Source organism: Pyrgilauda ruficollis, unplaced genomic scaffold, assembly GCF_017590135.1.
Source record: "Pyrgilauda ruficollis isolate IOZ18807 unplaced genomic scaffold, ASM1759013v1 scaffold851, whole genome shotgun sequence".
Classification (NCBI taxonomy): Eukaryota; Metazoa; Chordata; class Aves; order Passeriformes; family Passeridae; genus Pyrgilauda; species Pyrgilauda ruficollis.
Genome location: NW_024530500.1, coordinates 5,282 through 14,266, shown reverse-complemented (window position 1 = coordinate 14,266; position 8,985 = coordinate 5,282). Strand labels below are relative to the sequence as shown.

At 36.5% G+C, this 8,985-nt stretch overlaps 1 long non-coding RNA gene across 1 annotated transcript; it reads left to right on the top strand.

Annotated features, from left to right (window-relative positions):
• Positions 1 to 29: 29 nt before the first annotated feature.
• LOC121364571 lies at positions 30 to 1,319 on the top strand. The gene is made up of 2 exons (XR_005956882.1): positions 30 to 514; positions 1,183 to 1,319. It is a non-coding gene; the product is annotated as an uncharacterized LOC121364571 (long non-coding RNA).
• Positions 1,320 to 8,985: the final 7,666 nt, after the last annotated feature.

The following is an 8,985-nucleotide window of genomic DNA, read 5'->3' as shown; positions in this document are numbered from 1 at the left end:
CATGTACTATTGTCTTAGTTGGGGAAGTTTTCAAGGGTTCCTCAGCTGATCTCTGTGTTCCCTTCCTAAGCATAATTCCCTTTTTTGCCAGTTAATTCCTTAAGGATTCCACACAGTGGATGAACCATAGAACCATAAAATGGTGGGACTGTAAAGTTCCTACAGTTCCAATTTCTCGTCCATGGGGAGGGGCACCTTCCACTGGACCAGGCTGCTCAGAGCTCCCTTCCACCTGGCCATGAAACACTTCAGGGATGGGGCATGTGATGGGCATATAGACATTTATTCAAGTCCCCCACATGAATATGGGCAAATTGGACACCAAAATTATAAGTTGTTAAAACGGAATATTTGAACTGGGCATTATTGTGGTTTTGTGCCATCATTTCTATACATTTGTCAAATCTATTCTATGATAAGATTATTTTTTACCTCTGCTAACATCATTTAATGACATTTCACACAGGCTCACCACACTGTGTGGCACAAACTGCTGGAAAGATCAAAAAGGCTGGTAAGTCTCACTAGAGGTGAAGTACAGGTTACCAAATACAAATGTATGCTCTGATAGAGGACACTTTGAATGATTAGAGGTAGGCAGTATACTCAAGAACATATCTTTAAGAATGGAAATATTCACAGGTGAATGGAAATCAGAAATCTAACTGCTTGTTTATTAGAGGATATGCTAGCACTCTTTCTGAGATCTGTTATTAAAAAGCATTGCTCCATTTAAAAAACATACACTATTTGATATGATTTATGCAGTTAAAAAATACTTCAAGGTAAATGGAGCTATAAGATATTATAACCCACATATAACCAAATAACCACTATCAAGACATATTTAAACATAGGAAGTCTTTGTAAGAATTAAAGAGCAGCTGTTGTAGAGCCTTTCAATCAATAATTTTACTTACTTGTTTGGCAAGAGACAGAAAATAAAGTACTTCATGTCTTCTGAAACTTGTTAGCTATGGATATGTTCTGAGCCTGCCCCATGGCATCTTCCCTGAACTTAATTTGAATATTCTTGTTCTTCAGATTGTTTAATTTTGGAGAAGATAATAGTCTTTGTAGATTGTCCTTTCTTGTTACAGTGACAGTGTGAGGGGAGGATTTTCAGGATCAAGAGAGTGAAATAATTTTTAAAAATATAACAAAATTTATATCTTTCTGCAGGTCACTGAAGAAGATTATTTGGAAACAGCAACACAATGTCTTGAGGCAAAAGATGGAACTGAAGAAGCAAAACCTGTATCAATTTAAATTAAGTTGAACCCCTAAATGTACATAATAAAATGTGTATTTTTACATGACTTGTTGCTGCCTTGTACAAAAATGTCTTGGATAATTAATTTGAATTCTGTGACGTAAATCATAGATAAGTACAAGCACAGGTATACTCAAAATATTTCAGTCCACTTTAAAGGTTTCCCTAAAGAAAAAAAGGGTGGGTGGAGGGAAGTTAATTTTTTATCTGCAGTAACTTGCAAGTTGCCTTACCTTGACAACAGTAATTGCATGTATCCATCCATATGTTGTTGCCTGCTGCAACCAAAAGTTGAGACAAATAGTATCTTAAAAAGATACCCTTAAAAGTATCTAAAAGTATAATTGCCATTGCTTTACCAATACAAAAATAGTAGAATGTAAAAGCCAGAAAGTTCTTGGAGTTTAATGATTTCTTTCTGCTGCACAAGTGCTGTTAAAGATAATTTTCCAGAATAATACCAAGAATTTAGTTCATTACTTGGATCCCTAGTGTACTAAGATTTATTATGTATTTTCTTTGTTTGAGATTTGAATATGGTGACCTCAATTAAATTTTGCAATGGGGTTTTGTTAGATAATGTTTTCTGATGTTTTGTATTTTCATCCCTAACTCATTAGAACTGTTCTCATTATACCAGAGGCAATTTTTATTACTTTTTGAAGTGCAAATATTTTCTCTGAATTTTATCCCAGTTATTATTTTTACCATTTACTGCATTGCATTAACTGTTCCTAATCAGTTGACACCACAGTTTGTGAGAGCAGGGTAGTAGTTCAGTCAAATACATTTAGGTATAACCCATGTCTTCTCAGGATACTTGGAAAACAGATGGGGTTTTTTCCTCTTGATTAATGTTGCAGAGGATAGTCTATAATGGTATCAGATGCTTATTTTTTAAATAATATTGTGATTCAAAGTTTACCTTCAATGCACACATATGCATTTACACATTCTGTATATTTCCATTAAATTGAACTTGCTGGAGTGTACTTGGGCTTTGAACCTGTTGTTCTGGTGCTGTTGAAGAAGCAGGCATTGTTTGCGGTCTTAAGAAATACAAAAATTTGCTGTTTGTGTTGTTTTCTTTTAGTTTTGTTGTGGTTTCCTTTTAGTTTTGCTTGGTTGGTTGGTTGGTTTTTGTTTGTTGTTGAATGTAGTACTTGCCATCTTTGACTGGTGAAATATTGCCATGTGAATTTTGGGATCTAGTCCAGGTGGTCTGTTTTGAATCTTAAGTTTGTTCTATTACAACCCAGAAAGGCCCCTGATGTCTGCTTGCTATTTTGGGTATCCAGAATTCCTCCTGGATTCCACCAGCTGCAGCGGAACGTGAGATGGCTGCTATCCCTTAGGAATATACCTTTTTTAACCCTGTCTGGAATTTCACAGTTTTTCTGGTATGTTCTTTTGGGGGGGGCTGGGGAGAGGGGTTTTTTTTTGGTTTTTTTTTTTTTTTTTTTTTTTTTTGTTTGTTTGTTTGTTATATTTGGGGTTTGAGTTTTATTCGTTGGAGCAGCAGGAAAGTCACCCCATTACAATACTGAAAATGTTGACATCTGTAGCAGACCCTTCCCTGGAGACTGTGCATAAAATGGTGAAAGCTCAAACTTCTATAGAGCTCTGTGCTATCTCACACCTTGACTTCCATGAGGTCCAGAAGACGGGTCTTCCTTAGGGAGAGATGTAGCTGGAGGATGCCTTTGAAAAGCACCAGGATCCTCACAGAGCATAGCAACAGTTAAGAGAACTGGGCAATAGTGTTCATTTCCTTCTCACCATAGTGCATTTTGAAATAGGAATGTAGATTGAAGTCTGTTTTGCCAATATGGGATTCAGATGTGCAGAGAAGAAGATCTGTGGTTTTTGGGGGGATGCCTCATATGATATTTTGAGTACTCCCTGCTTGATCTGTATTAAGTGATGGCACTGCTAGAAAAGTTGTGAACATTTCCTGAACAAGTGTGAGAACAGATGGAAGCAGTGCTCAGTTCCCCCGGCAGCCAGAGAGCAGCAGGGAGATACGACCCTGAGCTCAAGGCCATCTATTTTACCATTGACTACTGGTGCATAAAATGCTGAAATTGTCTGCTGAGAAGGCTGTTGCAGCAGCTGAGCTAGAGTGATGCTTCCTTTCTCTTTTTGACTTAGTTTTTCTGAACTTCAGCTGAGCTGCAGGGTGGTTCCAGCCTGGCTGGCTGCTTGGGGCTGTGCTCAGACACATACCTGCAACTATCACTGTATACCAAACTTAAAGATGTGGGGTTATATAAAATACCAAAATGGGTATGGTGAAGCTCTGACTGAGTGTGGATTCTGGATGTTTGTGCACTCTCCTGCCCTCCCTGGGGCCTGGCCCAATCTTCTCCTTTGGAAGTAGTCAGAAGACATCATCATTGATCAGTTCAAAAAGAGACAAGAAAGTAGATGTTATTTTCTATACTGAACACTATAGGAAACTGCAGAGATTAGAGATGGATAGGTGGGCAAAAGAGGCTGCAAAATTTAGCCAAGTCCCCTTCTTGGCTATTTTTATTAAATTTCTGTGTGTAAAGAGGCAATTTTCCCTCAGCAAAAGAACTGCAGAACCAGCTAAAAGTAAGGAAGTATCTAGGAGGACACAATGCTGCAAAGTGGAGAAAGGGGAGGGCAGGGTCACTTAGGCCAACATACATGAGCAGAAGCTGATACTGGCCAGATTCTGGTAAGGAATAAATAAGATTTTTTTTATGGTGAAAGTGGAGTGACACTGGAATGTGTCATTCAAAGAACTTATGAGCACCTCAGCCTTGGAAATGTTCAAGCTCAGATTGGATGGAGCTTGGTGCATCCTGATCTAGTGGAAAATGTCCCTGCCTGTGGCAGGGGTGCTGGAACAGGATGATCTTTAAGGTCTCTTTAAACCCAACTCATTCCAGGATTCTATAGTGATAGGGGAAAAGGCCTGAAGCCTTCTTCCTTGTTGCACATCTCAGCAGTAGTTTCATGGCTTCTCACATTCAAGTTGTTCCTCCTTCTGCATCTTGTTTGAAAGTTGAAACTTTTAATTTTCCCTTTTCTTTACTGGTTTTATCCAAAAAGAGAAAACCCTACATTAAGGTTAAAGCTACATGGTGTCTTAATCCTAAGAGGTGGCAGTAGGAAGGCTGAGCAGTATCAGCTGACACATATAACGAACTGAGAAATTTTTTCCAAAGAAATATTCTGTATTTCATGTTATCATGGATTTTGGAGATAGAAAAGGCAATTGGGATATAGTATGACTTATTTCATAACAGAAGGAATTAAATGCTGAGAAAGAGTAATTTTTTTTCTTACCAGGCAGTAAAGGTCTTTCCTGAGAACACATGCAAGTGATGAAAGCAATCATCGGTAGACATGAAGTCCTTTCATGGCAGCAGCCAGAGCAAGTTTCCCTTTCAATTTTAACTTCTGTCAAGGAGTAACCTTCTACTGCTTTTTGGTAACTTATCTAGCACTATTCCACTCAGCACAGTACTTTGTTATGTTTGAAGCCAGTGAACTTGCTACATTTATTTTATTAGTTTTTACAGACAGAGGAGCTTGGCAGCATAAAGGTGTTTGATGGGAAGAGTTGACAGTGGGTATTTCTTGAAGAACACCAACCATCTGAAAATGGTAATGCTATCATGCTGTGGTTTTTCACAAGACTTAACCCCAGTCATGGACAGCATTAACATTTTTTCAGAGTGAAAAAAACCCTATTATTTTAGTATCTGCTAATATAATATCCATAACCTAACTATGTCCACTTTTCTGGGGAACCAGCTATGCAGAAAGAATACACATAATTGGTCTAACATTTGACCATATTTATAATAGGTATCTATTTCTTAAGTTTGCAAGTTACTCACATTTTAAAGAGATAAAATGTGAGGGTACAAATACTTGATTTTTATGGCATGGCTATGAATCAGGATGGTGAGGGGAAAGTTCTGGTTTCTTCCTTAAGGCACCTTCTATTGACATGTGTCTATACAGGATAGACACTCTGGGATCATCTTTGCTTCATCAGTGCTGCTGAATGTGGCCTCAAGTGGACAGGGAAATCAAACTGAGCTTCAGTGTCACCCAAGAAATGAGATTGTCTCTGGACTCTCCTCTCTTTTGCCACAATTTTCTTCCTGGCTTTAAAGCCATTTTCTCTGGAAGTTTAATAGGAATATGCTTTCCTTTACCAAAATATGCTGCACCACTTTGGGAATTCCCTCTCAGAGCTACAGCTATGACTTTGGAAGGGATAAAAATGGCTTTTCCTTTTCGGTGGTTATGGCTTCTCAATGTATGCATCCTGGGGGAGCCACTTAACCTAGAGCCTGATTTGGAAAACATTCATGACCTGCAGCAGTTCTGTCTGAGTGTAAAAATCACTTTCAGTGAGACTCTGTGTATGGGACACCTATTTATGAGACCATTGATTTGTGAGTTTCTGTGGTCTTGAGTGCTCTGTGATCATTCCTTGTACTGGGGGATTCACAGGCAGAACATTGCTAACAGAAACGTTTTCATATTGATACATCACAAACATTAACCATATTTCTTAATTTATGGTGTTTTGAGTTTTTTAGTTTTCCCTTTGTTCTCCCATCAAATTAAAGTTTCATAGCTAAACTATTCCCCAAGCAGATTTAAGTAGAGATAAGAGAGAGTTTTAAGAACTGACTGTCACTCAGGTTTTGTGACTGTGAATATTCAGGAACTATTTTGACCTTCCAAATTAAATATAACAATACTTTTCAGTTTCTCTACGATTTTCTAAGACTTCTTGAAATTTGTAATGCTTAGGTAATCCTAAAGTAAACTAAAGATACTTTCATTTTCTCCTAATGACCCATTGACCCATTTCTCCTAAAGAACTGACAATGTAATATCAAAGACATATTTTCTGTCAGTTTTGCTCTTACGTATAATTAAATTCTATAGAAATTAATAGAAGTTGCACATGTCAAGAGTTTAATTAGTATTTTTTCTTTCCTAAATAAAAATGAAGAAATGAAATATTTGTGTAGGAAGTAAAACCAAAAGAGCTAAAAAGTGATAAAGTAAAACCGAGGTTGTTGCTTTCAAAATGTTACACATTTGACATCCTAGTAAGGACCTGCTAATACACAAAGCTGCTATTTTTTCACTGCTTTTCCAGACTATACCTAGCAAGCATGGCTGTATGCAGAACAGCTTGTCTTTTTACATGTAGAGCAGAGGTTTTTCCCAGCATAGCACTGACTGATTCATGATTTCTGTTCTCCTTCCACAGCAACAGTTTGTTCCATGTGATTTCTGGTAAGAGGCATGGTACAGTGTTAATGCTAATGTGTAGGAGTCAGTCATAGGTAAAAACCCCTATCACAATTAGCATTAACAACATACAGCCAACAGAACTCCAGAGACTGGAGTATGAGACATAAAGAACTCAAAGCACTGGGTTTTCCCCTTGACATACCTAAAGAAAAAAAAAAAAAAAAAGAGAAAAAAATACATATCAAGAAATTATGGCAGATGATGGAGAAATATCAGAGAGGGAATTATTGCAGTTAAATACACAGGATCCATCTGCTGTACATTTAAACCCAGTCAAACTTGCCATTGTTTTAGCTAGAGAGAGAGAACCAGAGTGCATTGAGCTTGCCGTGAGCAGGCAGAATACAGACTGCAGCATGGTCTTGCTTAATTTCGTATCCCTTTAGATATCAATTAATGAAGACTTCTAATATAACCCTTGTTTCTCAAAATGTTTTAAACTCCCCAAAAAAACAAAACCAAAAATGACTTGATCTATTCTGATTTAACGAAGAAAAAATGCCTCTCAGGAGAGCTGACTCTTTAACAGGATGTGTGAAACAGAGCTAAAACACAATCATAGTTTCTTCAGTATACAAGGCTGATGATTAGGCAACAAATATTCCTTTGGATTCTGGTATAAATAAGCAGAAAGAAAACCTTTTGGACAGTTTTATTTGCTGGTCTAGAATCTATATGCAGAGCTCCTACACCCTCACACCTACCTCTAACCAGTACATTAGAATGAAATGAATTAATATAATAGTCTGTGTTGAAGCATTTGCTAATTGCGTAATAATATTAACCAGTCCATTAACTGATGATTTGACCATAAAATTAATTTGATGAATCTTTTTGACCAAAGTTGAATGCTTTTTTACTTATTTCAGCCTATTATCAGTTCTCCTCTGGAAACAAACAAGGAGATAGAGTTTTAGAAAACAGCAATTTCAAAAATCTGCAAAGAAATCACATAATGAAATAGAAAAACACTCAGTAAAAGCAAGGGTAGAGAATCATCATTATATATTAAACTACCTGATTTATTTTTAGAATTTTCAGTTACTTACATCAGTAATAAGAGTTGAATTGTTGAGACAGTCTTTCCAAGCAGTTTTAAAAAGGCCTAAGTAGTGACCATGTAGTCCTCAGCTAAGTATGTCTTGATTGAAATATATTTTTCTTTATCTACCCTTCTGAAACAAAGTATCAGCTCCTTTGCAGAGTTCACAAATAGTTAAATCTTGTTTGTTTTCTCTTTGGTCTCCCAGTAACCACTTAAAAAAACAACTACCACTTTTTTGTTGTTTAATCAAAAAGTAACAAGAAAGCTTGTATGAGAATGAGACATTATATATGAGGCAGTTTTGGAGATCTTTTTGTGTATGTAAATTTAAAGAAACTGATGTACTTTTATAACACATGTTTTAAGAGGAAGTTAAAATGTCATAGTAAGAATGTGATCTAATTTAGAGATTTTAGGGAAATTACCTTTCACTTTGTGCCACTCTAAATGAAACCAGCCTCGTACATGGCTGCAATATGTGTGTGGCAAGCAAAAATTCCAAGGTGAATATAAAATTTAGTAGGCAGAAAAAAAGCGGTTTAGAAATTTCCAAACTTCAGGTTTAAAGTGATGATTCAGAGCTCTGGTGAGTGTTCAGAGTAAACTCCCACTGAAGTTGGGCACAGAGAGCTGTGGTGTAAGATTTGCATTTGTGGGCAGTGAAGTGAAAAGTTTTTAAACCTGTGATAAAATGTTGTGTGTCTACTTGTGGTATGTGTTTGTAAGGTGAAGGACAAAGGCCAGGGGAGAAGGATAAAAGATCCAAGTTAAGGTATTAATTTTTGATGGGAGTTTTTTTGTTTTGTTTTGTGTTTTGGGTTTTTTTTGTTTTTTTTTTGTTTTTGTTTTTTTTTTTTAGTAAGAAAGCAAATCTGTAATTTCTGTTAACAAAAGGTTATTGTCTTACCTAAATTCATTCTGCATTGAACCCTCTCTGAGCAGGGCTTTGAATTTGATGATCTTCAGAAAATCTTTTTAACCTTAATTATTCTTGAATTCAATTATTGTGCTTTTAATGTCTCTAAGTCCTTATTCACTTGATGTCATCCAGTGGGAAAAGGTATGTATGAAGGGCTCAATGCAAAATATCAGTTCCTTCTCTGGAAACACTAAATTTATCTTCATTAAGCTTTGGAAAAGAATCACTTTAGGCAATAGGACAAGAGCTTTCATACCAAAAGCTTCTGTCACCTCCAAGTCTACTCGCCTAGAATATTTGTAGAATATGTTTGTTAATTTGCACTCTCTTAAATGTATTCCAGGTTGCTAATCTTTACACTGTCCTTCCAAATTCTAATTATTTAATGTCTTAAATAGCTTTTGCTAAAAAGAAAATGTTTTTATCTGT